Consider the following 12,360-nt stretch of genomic DNA (forward strand, 5'->3'; position numbering starts at 1 on the left):
AAGCTAGCATGTTAATGAATAAAGCTGTGTGGTAAAGATTAGCACGTTAGGTGGAGCTCAGCTTCAGTACGTCCATCTGAAGTGTAAGACTGTAGTGGTGGACGTGTAGAAGCGTGACTGAGGGAGAAGTATTCACCACACTGTGCTAATCATTAGCATCCTGACCTTTTCTGCGCTGTTAGCGTCATTTTTCACATGTAGGGAATGTGCTTTTATTTTCCCATGTCATTTTTGTTTTACCTGATTCAAATATTTTCATGAAATATTTGTTTTCTTATGAGCATATGCTTTTATTTTCCCCATTTTTTCCACATGATGAATTTATTTTCACATTTTTCACACGCAATTCATGTTTTTTTTCCTCAAACGTGATTTCATGCATTATTCATATAATTTCAAATATAATTGTACATGATTAATTACTTTTAACATGATAATTTTTCACATGACTAATGTTTTTCGTCATGTAGGGTTTTATCATCACGTGATTTTCTCATGTAAATGTTTGACATGTAGGAGCATGTTATTTTCACATGTGATTTTATATTTCACACATGTAACTTTTTTCACAGTTTCATTTGTTTTCACATATTTATTTTTCACATATAGAGCATGTGGTTTTATTTTTTCCCCCCACATGTGATTGTCTCTCACAATGAATTCATTTTCACTTGTTGATTTTTCAAATGTGATTTAAAAGATATTATTAATTCATTTACATGTGTTAATTTTTCACATGTAGGAGCATGTGGTTTTATTTTTCCCACATGTTCTTTTTGTTTTTAAAATGGGAATTTCACACAGTTTGTTTATATTCTCATATATTTTTCATATGTACGACATGGTTTTATTTTCGACTAGTGATCACGTATTATTTACATCATGTCATGTGCTTGCTTGAATTCAGGACACGACATGACAGAATGTTTTATGCGTATGACTATCTATATTTTAATAGGAATTCACTGAACATTATTCACTTTCATAAAAAAAAAAATTCAGATGGATAAATATATATGACTTCTCCTTTATGGCATATCATTGTTTTTTTTTGTTTTTTTTAATCTGACCTTAACATCTAATAGGACAATGAAACAAGCCTACTCTGGCAATCTGGGCAAACATCTGTTGATTATTTATAAGGATTACTTTTAAAAACTTCATAAAACTATCAGATATCTATAGCACATGACTTATGGCTTCCACACTTATGGCATTTGGCAGATGCCCTTATCCAGAGCAACTTACATTTATCTCATTTATACAACTGAGCAGTTAAGGGCCTTGCTCAAGGGCCCAGCAGTGGCAGCTTGGCAGGTCTGGGATTTGAACTCTCAGCCTTCTAATCAGGAGTCCAACATTTTATCCAACATCTTATAGCTGTTCTCTCTCTCTCTCTCTCTCTCTCTCACTCTCTCACACACAAACCCCCCCTGTGTGTGTGTGTGTGTGTCTACATCAGATTACACAGTGACTGTGATAGTGTCAGGCCGCTAGCTTGTGACACACAAAGCCACTGGAGTGTGACGTCTCTCAGCTCTGTGCTTTAGTAGAGAAGACGAGTGAGGATGAGGCACAGAGAGTTCTACGAGCTTGTCCAGTCTCACAGGATGTCTTTAGTCTGATTTACTTTTGTAAATCAGTTGTGTGTTATAGAGAAGATATTTTGAGGAATCTATAAGTGACTGTAATTATGACTGTCTTCCAAATTTCATAAAATTAGCATTTATTTTCCCCACATGTGATAGCACCAGCTTTGTTCTGAGAGATGAGACATGATGAGCACTGGGAAGCCAATCTGCTGAGAGACGGAAGTCCCACATCATCGCGCGTGTGTGTGTGTGTGTGTGTGTGTGTGTGTGTGTGTGTGTGTGTGTGTGTGTGTGTGCGTGTGCGCACGTGTGTGCGCAGTCCTGGAGACTCACTGCTCTGAAGCGTATCAGGTTTTCACTCCTCCTGACAGACACCTGAGCCGAGTGTCAGAACAGGAAGCTTCTTTATCTCAGAAAAGGCTTGCTCAGGGATTTGTTGGATAGTTATGGGATCTTATACACAGCACCATCGAATTCTGGATTCTGATTGGTCAGAAGGTCTTGATTAATTCTCTATAACAGCAGCTCTGACAGTGGTGCAGCTGCAATAATCACATGTTTATACTAATGCACTCGTTCTAATACGTTATCATTTCTATAGTAACAGCTCATTCACAGGGAGTCGTACGGCGGACGCTCCACGTAATCAGATTTAAAAAAAAAACGTGTGTAGTCATTGATTTGTTGAAGTCTTTTTATAAGGAAATGTTTGTTTAACATTTATGGAAGGAGTCTCCAGTGTCAGTGCTTTGTAACAGTCGGTGGTAAAACTTTAAGGACAGAGGAGTTTAGGCTTCTTTGCAGTTTTCAGTAACATGACAATCTGTATTTTTTTTCTCTTATTAACTCGAAGAGAGAGAACTTGTTTCACTGAAGTTCCATTATGTTAAATGTAACAATAATTACATTTAATTAAATACAATAATAAGTAAAAAGTATGACATGACGTCATTTAATAAGTACAAAATTGAAATCATTGTCAAATTGCTGTTGTAAAAGAGGAATAAAATGCTCTATCTGGCAAGTTCTCTATCTTTTTCTGGTTACAAGGTTACAATTAAAACAAGCGTGCTGTTAGTAAAATAATCAAGAGTTACCGTTATCATTGTGAAGTTGATTATTTTCCTATTACAGCATGCTTCTTTAATCCTGGTGTGTAGAAAAAGACTAGATAGAGTTTAGCTCAGATGTAGTGGTTGCAGTTTGGGATGAGTTGTAGACCGCTGGAAATGTTCTAAACTGTGAGTGGAACAGAAACAGTCACCAATCTGGCAACCCTGATTACTACACAACCACCTCATATGCAAGTGACCGATTTGAACTTTATTACTGTGACATCAAGAACTGTCGTGTGTGTGTGTGTGTGTGTGTGTGTGTGTGTGTGTGTGTGTGTGTGTGTGTGTGTGTTTACCAAACACAGACAGTGTCTGTTACTACAACACTCTGAAGCACACATCTCCGCTTATGTACCAAACTAATGCAGACGAACATGCGGGACACATTGTTTACACACACACACACACACAATGCTGCAAGAGTGGAAGAGCAATAAGGAGTTAAATGCAGTGTGTGTGTGTGTGTGTGTGTGTGTGTGTGTGTGTGTGTGTGTGTGAGAGAGAGAGAGACCACACCCCTCTGTCCAGTACACACTCAGTGAGTTTGTGCTTGTGCTCCGGCTGCAGTGTTGCCAGATTGATAATCCTTAAACCTTTTGGAACTGGAAAGTGCAGCTTGTGTTATGGTTCAAGTTAAACTCCACCCTGAAACATATTAAACATGTTTATGTTGCAATAGTTCTGATGTGTTTAGGGATTCTGGTGTTAGTTTGTTGGTTGGTGCTGTATTTTCATTATTCCTGTGAGAAGTTAGTGGTTGTGTGTCACGCTGATGTCACAGCGACGCTGTTATTGTTAATGAGGTTACACTGCACACAACCAGGAAAAGGGCCAGGTTTCACTGTTCTCTCCAAAAAAACAAAAGTGTAGAAGTGTAGACGCCAGAGCAAACACTGAATTAAAGGTCTCAGAATGCAATGCAGCTATACCACATAGTGGAGACTTGGCTAGTTAGAGATTTTTGAGATGACGAACGCGATGTTGTTGACGGTGATGTTAGCGTGAAAGCTGAAGCTTTGGAAGCTGATCTGTTTGAGCAGAGTATACAGATGAGGAGGAGAGAGAGCTGGACAGACTGAAGGACTAAAGCGCTGCTGCATCACTCTCTTTAGCTAGAGATGAAGCGAGGTTAAATTATAAAGATCGGTGTGTGGATCCTAGCTCATTCATGGTGGATTTTCCCTTTTATTTGTCTGTAGGATCTGAGGATGAGCTTTATTATACTGTAGGCAGAAAACCAGCAGATTTATTTCAGTGCATGAGATCATCGGTCTTGTGTTTATGCGAGCCTGTTTTCTGCATGAGCTGATTATCTGGATGATTGACGACTTAAATGTAGCATAATTATCTTCTTTAATCACTATCGTTAAAGGACCTTCATTGTGTAATCTGCCATGGAGAATACATGTAAATATATCATACAGTCTGGTACAGAATTCAGACAAAATTGTATTGAGATCTCATACAGTGTGATGAGTAATAATCTTAAAAGAGCACTGACATCACACAGTCTAAACCTGACTTTAGGTGACGATCCACTGCATTTTACTGACAGGTTTCTAAACCTATTGTTGGATTTTAAGAGACAAAAACAATGGACCAATACAAAATTTTGTTAATGATTAGTTTAGAAGGTTCTTTGTGTTGTACTAGACATTTTGGATATAAAGAGAGCTGCGTAAATTTGCAGAGGTTTAGGAGAATAGGTTTGTTCTTGAAATGAATGCCTATCTAGACTTTTTATATTTACAATAATACAACAATAAAGCTATTTTTTTTAAGTCAAAAAATGTATGTCAAGTTTAAATGACAAAGCACTAAGAATGGTGAAAGGGTGGAGTTCCTGCACTCTGGCAACCCGGCTGTGAGGGGGCGTGGTCAGCTGGCTGTGAGTGGCAGCCAGGTAACTCAGCCAGGTGTGGAATTTTTTAGCACATTGAACAGGTGGGAGTGTGTGAACTCCAGCGCTCAGGGACTTCAGACAGGTAAACTTTTCATTTCTACATTCAGCTGTGCTTTTAGTCTAGACTCAACATTCTGACACTCACACCAGTCTGTATACTAACACACTACACAGTATGCACACACTGTACTCAGTCACAGGATACTGTAGTTACTGTACTGGACATAAACCTGCTGTTTCCACACCTGAGTCTGATTACAGTGGATTAAAAAAGATGAATTAGTATCTGGGTTTGCTGTATGCCGCACATATACTGCATAATACATGCTGTTACGTGTAGTAGTATGACTTGTGTGACATTGTTTATTAGCACAGGCTAATAAAAGGTAGTCATGTGACCCAGTCAGGCAATTACACTTGTGGAGGCAGTTATTCTCGTTGTTGTGAAGTTTTCAGAGTTCCTGTATCAACCTTTTAGTGGTTAAAAAAAAATTTAGATTCAATAAGCAGAGAGATGATTTAAAGCATCCTTACATTAACTGTTATTGCTCTTGTCTAGGTATTATTAGCTCTTTATTTAATTTGAATGTATTTTCAGGTTGATTGTTTGGATTTCTCTTAGGCTCCATATACAGATAGATCAGAAAAACATAAAACATATGCGACATAGTGCCTTAGTGATTTCCTGCCAGAGTAATATCTTAATATTTTAATATCTGATTTGTTACTAATTCAGCTTTCTATAGGATTTGTTGATAGGGCAAAGAAATCATATTGTGATACAGTAAGACTTCACAACACACGTACATGTTATGTATCACAGTATTTAGTTCCTTAAGGTTTTGTCAAAAAAACAGTGCAGCCACAATAAAATCAAGAAAAGGACTAAAATGTAATGAAACTTTTTGTAGATCAATCCTAATCATTCAGAAAAATAACAGGAAACAGTTAGCACATAAATACTAATTATTTAACCAAATAAAATTGAAGATTTACTCAGTTTAAGCAGTTAATCATTACAGTGTGCTACAGCGACGTTATAAAAGCACTGATATCAGAACAAATTCTCACAATACTCATAAACATGTATAATGCTGTTGTTATAGAGTAATATTAATATCATATACGCTCATTGTTCATTGTGTGATTCAGCATTTGGAGACCTTTTTAACTGTAGGATCTGTTCTGAAATGTATATTAATATCTCAAATGATATCCAGCAATTCACTGATGTGAGAAGAGCACAGCAGTAAGATTGTCACACTTGTCATGTGCTGCATACTTTCTTAATACTGTGATGAAGGAAATAGATTATAAGTCAATATGCCCATGTGATAGTAATATCACAGTATAATAACAGTATTATACACTCATCAGCTAGCGTTTCATCGGACCGACCCGAGTACACCGTAGCGAAGCCGGTAAACTTGTGGAAAAAAAGGGCAATAGTTCAGCAGCTCCAGATTTCTAAACATAAATGATCATGGTTTCTGTAGCAGATCTTCTGTTGCCGTTTAACAATCACATGTACTTACGTAAATGATTTAGCTGAAGGCAGCTCATCAGTTCAGAGACTAGTGCAGGGCTGGAGAGGTTAGCGCTGAAAGGACCGAGTTTCCATGAACTTGCATTGATTTTTCATTTTATTTACTGTCTCTGGACTGATCAGAGACCTCGTGACATGGTTTGTGGAAAAACAACTCATTATTCCAGGTTATCTCGTTTCTCCACATGTAAACATGTCCTATTGACTTTTCTGCACATCATCAGCACTAAGTGTTCTTTTGATTATCTGAGGCTGGTGATTAGTTATAAAAAGTGCAACTCGGAAGAGGCTTCTTTCAAAGAGTACATACAAGATTTAAGGAAATGAACGTTGCTGCTTGATGTTATTGTGTGTGCAGCCTAATGTTCTATAAAGTATTCATTTCCTGATAAGAAGCTGTTGAGCCGGATTTTCTAGGGAAACTAGCCAGCTTTAATAACCGGTGCAGGAAAATGAACTCCACGTGGTGAAATATGGTATGACTTTGATCACCAGAGTTACTAATGAAAAGTGTTGACGGTTTTATGTGATTTCTCAGTCGTATGCACAGCATCCCAGTTTATGAGTTGTTGTGAAAATGAGTCCAAAGACCAACTTTTGCTACTTCCTGCTTCCTGCTCTCTGTGCGTCTTGGGTTAAAAAGAAATGTGCCGTATTGCTGCACACATCACAAGCAGGGTCAAAATACACCGGAGAAGAATGTCACGTCCCAGGAGTCTTTGCCTTCTGAACACGCGAATCACTGACACAACAAAGGCTATGACCAGGAAAGCACAGCCTCACTATTATTATTTCATTTATTTTAATATTATAATAGAAACTAAAAGTTAGACCTAATTCTGGAAATGTAACTTTTCTGTTTGTGACTAGATCCTCATCACCAATCCTTAAATGTAACTGCAATACATTAGTGCTTAAGGGCAGTAAGTCCCTGATGGACGTAGCATGGTACAATGCTAACTCTAAGAAAAGCAGTAGACTGAATTCTGGATTCTGATTGGTCAGAAAGTGTTGATTAATTTTTTAGAACAGCAGCTCTGACAGTAGTGGTTTAACAGGTTTATATTAATACGTTCTTAATACGTGCGCTCGTTCTAATACGGTATCATTTCTATAGTACCGGCTCAGTCACGGGGAAGTGTACGGCGGCGGCTGTACAACGTGTGTAATTTTTGATATGTGGAAGTTTTTTGTAAGGAGATGTTTTTTTTTTTTTAACATTTATGGAAGGAGTCTCCGGTGTTGGTGCTTAACAGTTTTCAGACATGTTCAGAACAGAGGACTTTTTTTTGCTTACTATTTTTTGATAGCTGCTATAATGTGAGAACCTTTTGTGGAAATTTTGTGGGAGTTCTGTAACTATAAATGGATAAAAAGTAACTATAACCGGTTAAAAAGTATGATGTTCTGTAATTAATTTATAAACATTGTCTGCAAGTTGCTGTGGTATAAGAGGAATAAAACACTCCTGTATGTGCTGTTACAGGAAAAGAACTCTGCTTGATCACACTGATTATTTTCGTATACTATTATATTATATTGTTTTATTCATTATTGAAGTTCTATATTAATGCATATGATTCAGGAAGACTAATATGATTTAATTATGTTATTACTCACTGTTTCTGTATTTGTATGTGTATAATATTATGGGATAACGTGTGTGTGTGTGTGTGTGTGTGTGTGTGTGTGTGTGTGTGTGTGTGTGTGTGTGTGTGTTTTCTCAGCAAGTAAGGAGGATGTTTTAGAGCTCGTTAGAGGAATGTCAGCTGAGTCTCTGAAAGGTCACGTATAGAGAACTGACCCACTTTCATGTGTGTTACGTGTTGTGTCGTGTGTGTGTGGTGGCTGGTTAGGTGTAGAGGCAGTGTGTGTGATTGACTGGTAAAGCATCATAGAAAGTTACCGGAAAAGGACAAAAAGTTGTTTTTCAAAACATTCTTTTTCAGGAATGCTTTTATTTGATTAGTTTTTTATTGTATTGTTGTGATTTATTTCTTGTTGAATTTATAGTATATTGTCTTATATTGTTGTGTTTTCCTTTATGTAAGCTTTCATGGAAAACGCCTTGAGAAAGCAACTTTTAAAGGCACTATATAAAATAAATGTATTATTATTATTATTATTATTATTATTATTATTATTGTTTGCTTGTATAGGTATTAATTGGACTTGTGTCTGTATGTCAGAGGACGTCTGTAGTAATCATAATTATAATCGATTCGCATGATGGGGATGGGCGTGTCTTCGTAATGTACACATTATCATCATCACACCATAAATTCCATGTGTACTACACACACCAGATTTTAATACACACTGATTTAATACAAAGTGCTTGTTGTTGATGTTTAGTAGGTCACATGACCATTAACATGTCTGTAGACTATATCTGTGCTATGAGCTCAATAACTGACAGGAAGTGGTTTTAAACATCGTCCAGGGGTGAGGGCGATGTGACAAAAATATCATATTGCGATTCCTGAAGACATTTCTGCAAAACACGATATGTATTATGATTATATAATATAGCTACCAGCAATACAGTCGTGTATATATTAAATGTCTACAAAATACATTTTTATTTAAAAAAAAATTATATTTTGTGGTGAAAAGGAGACAAAAATAAAATCTGTTAAAAATTGTAACATTTTACAATTTTAACACTTAGCCTAAGTACAAAATGTTAGCATCACATCAGCTGCGTAAAGTCAATAAATTGTAAACTGTCATTAATTTTTTTTCACAGTATCTACGATATCTCAGAAAAGCATACTGTGACACATTTTATTATGACGTCGCTATTATATTGTTATATCATCCAACCCTAACACTGTCCGTATTTTATATAATTTATATACGGCATAATCTTTCCAGGCACGTGCACGTGCAGTCTGTAAAAAAAAAAAATTACTGACATGACGGATTGTGATGTCACTACAATCCCAGTGATACTCTGGGAATAATTCCATTACTCCACCTCTGCATGGAAAATGAATCCCGTATGAACAGGGCTTAAATATGGTGTGTATGCACTGTTTGTTTTAGTGTAGCAATGTGTCCCAACTTGAGTCACTTCACTTTTGGTGAAGGTTTGGCTCACCTGAAAATAAATATGACTCATCACTTTGTGTGTACAACACACACAAACAGACACACACACACACACACACACACACACACAAACAGACACACACCAAATGAAACTTCATAAAGAACAAAAACTGTATTGTAGACACAGTCACACAGTGCATGTGTTTAAAATGGCACAATAATTACAAACATTGATGCGATGCGGATGAAGGCGTGGACTTTGTGTCCTGGTTTGGTTTAGTTAGAATTGTGTAACTGCCGTTCACAAGCTGTACATCTTTACCTCCGAAGACACCACTGCATTACACACTGTTCCACTTTTACACACATTTCACATTTTAAACCTTCAGTTTAACCTTGGGGAAGTCATAGCTCTGTGGTAAAGGCTTTGGTCTGCTGATCAGGAGTTTAAATCCCAGCACCTCCAAGCTGTCACTGCTGGCTCTTTCAGCAAACCCTTTAACCCTTTAACTGCTCAGTTGTATCTTGTCTCAAAGTGGCTGTGGATAAAAGCATCAGCCAGATGAGCATCATGTTAATGTAAAGATGGAGGATGGCTGATATGACATCGAAATCTCAATCTAAAACCATAATTGTGATACATTTTCTAGAACAGGGGTCAATACTTTTATAACTCGAGGGTATTTTACTGTAACAGTAGCTGATTGGATAAATACTGTAATATTGTGTAAATGTTAAGTAACAAAATCAGTGAATTTCTAGTATTTTCAAAATACGGCTCGGCTGATTAGTAAACAAAACTAAACAGAGTGATACGCTTCAGTGTACACAGTATACATCAGGTATTACGAAATGATCTTTTCTAGCCAGTTACACACTCCTGTCTGAAAGCCTTGATAATGAATTATAAAGCAACAATGCTGAAAAGGTCCTTTAGACTATAAAAGCACTGTTTTAGATCTCTATAGCACGGATTCTCAAATGTTTTAGATCCAGGTCACCCTTTAAGTTTCAAATCAATTCCACTGACCCCCTTAATCTAGAATTATTTCATGAACATAATCTAACAATTCAAATATTAGATTATTTTATAAATGTGGGACAAATAATCAAATAATTAAAGAAAAAGATCATAGCATTGTACAAGATACACAATATGTAGCATGATATTTACGTTTGCCAGCAAACTGCCAACAAATCAGCAGTGAATATTTAATGTTTACAAAAGTAAGGAAGGAAAATAATTTTTGTCAGTTTAACATTTCAGAATTTCAAAGATTCATTACATCATTTTAGAATCACATCAACTGCATAATTTAATTTTTTTTAATTTTGTTATTTTGGAAAAGATATTGTGATACTCTGCCTCAGAAAAGAGAAGTAAATTTTGTAATTAAATTTGAACATTTTATGATTTTAAAAATTCACTACAAAATTTTAAAACCAAATCAGCAGCTTCCAAGCCAAATGTGTAATTTATTTATTGTTCAGTTGTCGTAAAGATGATATTGTGATACCCAAATATCTCAGAAAAGTAAAATAAATTTTGTTAATAAATTTTAACTTTTTAAAACACAATTTCAAAGTTTCAGTACAAAATTTTAAGATCAAATCAGCAGCTTCCAAACTGAAATATATATAAATATTATGTGTGTATTTTTTTTTAATTATTAACAGAGAAAAATCATGATACTTAGAAAGGTAAAATAAACTTTGCGATTAAATTTCAAGATTTTATAAAAAATAATTTTAAAGATTCAGTACAACATTGTAACATCAAATTATCATCTTTCAACCTGAATTACCAAAATATCTCAGAAACACGAAATACATTGTTGTGATTCAATTTGAACATTTTTCAAAACAATTTTAAAGATTCATTACAAAATTCTGAGATCAAATCAGCTGCGTCTAATCAGAATGTGTAATTGTTATTGAAAAAAGTATACAAAGATACGTGAAATGATTACGACAACCGTGACGAGAAAAGTGTGATGTGACGTAATTTATAACAATATGGTTATTATATCATCACATAATAACCCCACCCTAGTAATAAACAATTATTTATCATAATGCTTAAAGAAGCACTTAAAAGGTTTCTCAGAGAGGCAAAAATGGTTCCTGCAAAAATGGCATCACCCTGATGTTTTTAAGGATGGATTTTAAATGAGATTATGGAGGTTTAAATGGATTGTCTACGTCTTTACTCGACCCGAATGAGACGGCCGTGTAGCTCGACGGAGGCGCTCGTGAAACCGAGGGTGTGTCCGAGTTGGGCGTGTCCAGGTGTCATTTGAATAACAACGAATAACAAAGCTGTTGGTGTTGTGGTGAGCCGGCGCTCTTTCAGCTTCTCGCTGCCTGAAGAGCAAAGAGAAGCTGAGGTTTATGTTTTTTTGCTTCCCTTTCTGGTTGCAGGGATGTTCCCCTGTTCAGCCACCTACACTGATATCAGGTAGAGGTGAGCGTAAGTTCATCTCCATGTTCCAGGTTACAGAGAACGTGTTTTCTTTTTTCTTCCTTGTTTCAAGATGAATACAAAAATGTTTGTTTACTCTCAAGTCCTCGTTCCTCGTCCTGCAGAGGAAATTGCTGTTGTGCAATCAGTGCGCCCTCCACCCACTAATAGCATCCACGCCGCTCCGTCGTGTGTGTGTGTGTGTGTGTGTGTGTGTGTGTGTGTGTGGAATCCTCCAGAGAACATCAACAGAGCACCCCATTTCAGTAATATGTGGGTTTTTTTTTTTTCACATACACACACTCACATATACAGAAATGCAGTTTTGCTGTTCCTCTTGTTGTTCAGTGAAAATGAAAAGTGAGAAAGGAGCAGAACTTCTGTTTTTCACTCTCTACTGCACATGTGGTTGAAACTCTTGACAATTTCATTCCACTTGTGTTCCACATCTTGGTCATTTTCTCATGTAAGGACTCCTAGGCACTTTTGGCCACAATGCCAGTGGATGAAATGATCCGTGGTGCTTGCCGTAGGTTCGCCCCCGGCCTGGTGACCTTCCTGAGGTTTCCCAAGGTAAGCTGAGAACAGGGCTGTGGTGTGTGTGCCTCTCGAGAGACAGAGGGAACATTACTACACGCTATGTCACTGCAGTAGCTGAGAATCACTGTGTGTAACATTAACTCTAGATG

General features: G+C 36.6%; 2 protein-coding genes across 16 annotated transcripts in view; one reads left to right on the top strand and one right to left on the bottom strand.

The window, feature by feature from the left end:
• Positions 1-6,284, bottom strand: part of LOC128317230 (interferon tau-6-like) — a 32,633-nt gene extending 26,349 nt beyond the window's left edge. For 6 of the 10 annotated variants that reach the window (XM_053228241.1, XM_053228239.1, XM_053228237.1 and 3 more), the window contains exon 1: positions 6,146-6,179. The gene's annotated coding sequence lies outside the window, so the exon portion shown is untranslated. Of the gene's footprint in view, positions 1-6,145 lie in introns of all 10 variants that reach the window. The other 4 variants (XM_053228236.1, XM_053228242.1, XM_053228234.1 and 1 more) reach the window with 4 other exon arrangements.
• The window catches only part of arhgap27l (Rho GTPase activating protein 27, like), a 44,840-nt gene that overhangs the window by 11,974 nt on the left and 20,506 nt on the right, over positions 1-12,360 (top strand). The window lies entirely within an intron of this gene.

This window comes from Pangasianodon hypophthalmus, chromosome 23 (genome assembly GCF_027358585.1).
Source record: "Pangasianodon hypophthalmus isolate fPanHyp1 chromosome 23, fPanHyp1.pri, whole genome shotgun sequence".
In the NCBI taxonomy this organism is placed as follows: Eukaryota; Metazoa; Chordata; class Actinopteri; order Siluriformes; family Pangasiidae; genus Pangasianodon; species Pangasianodon hypophthalmus.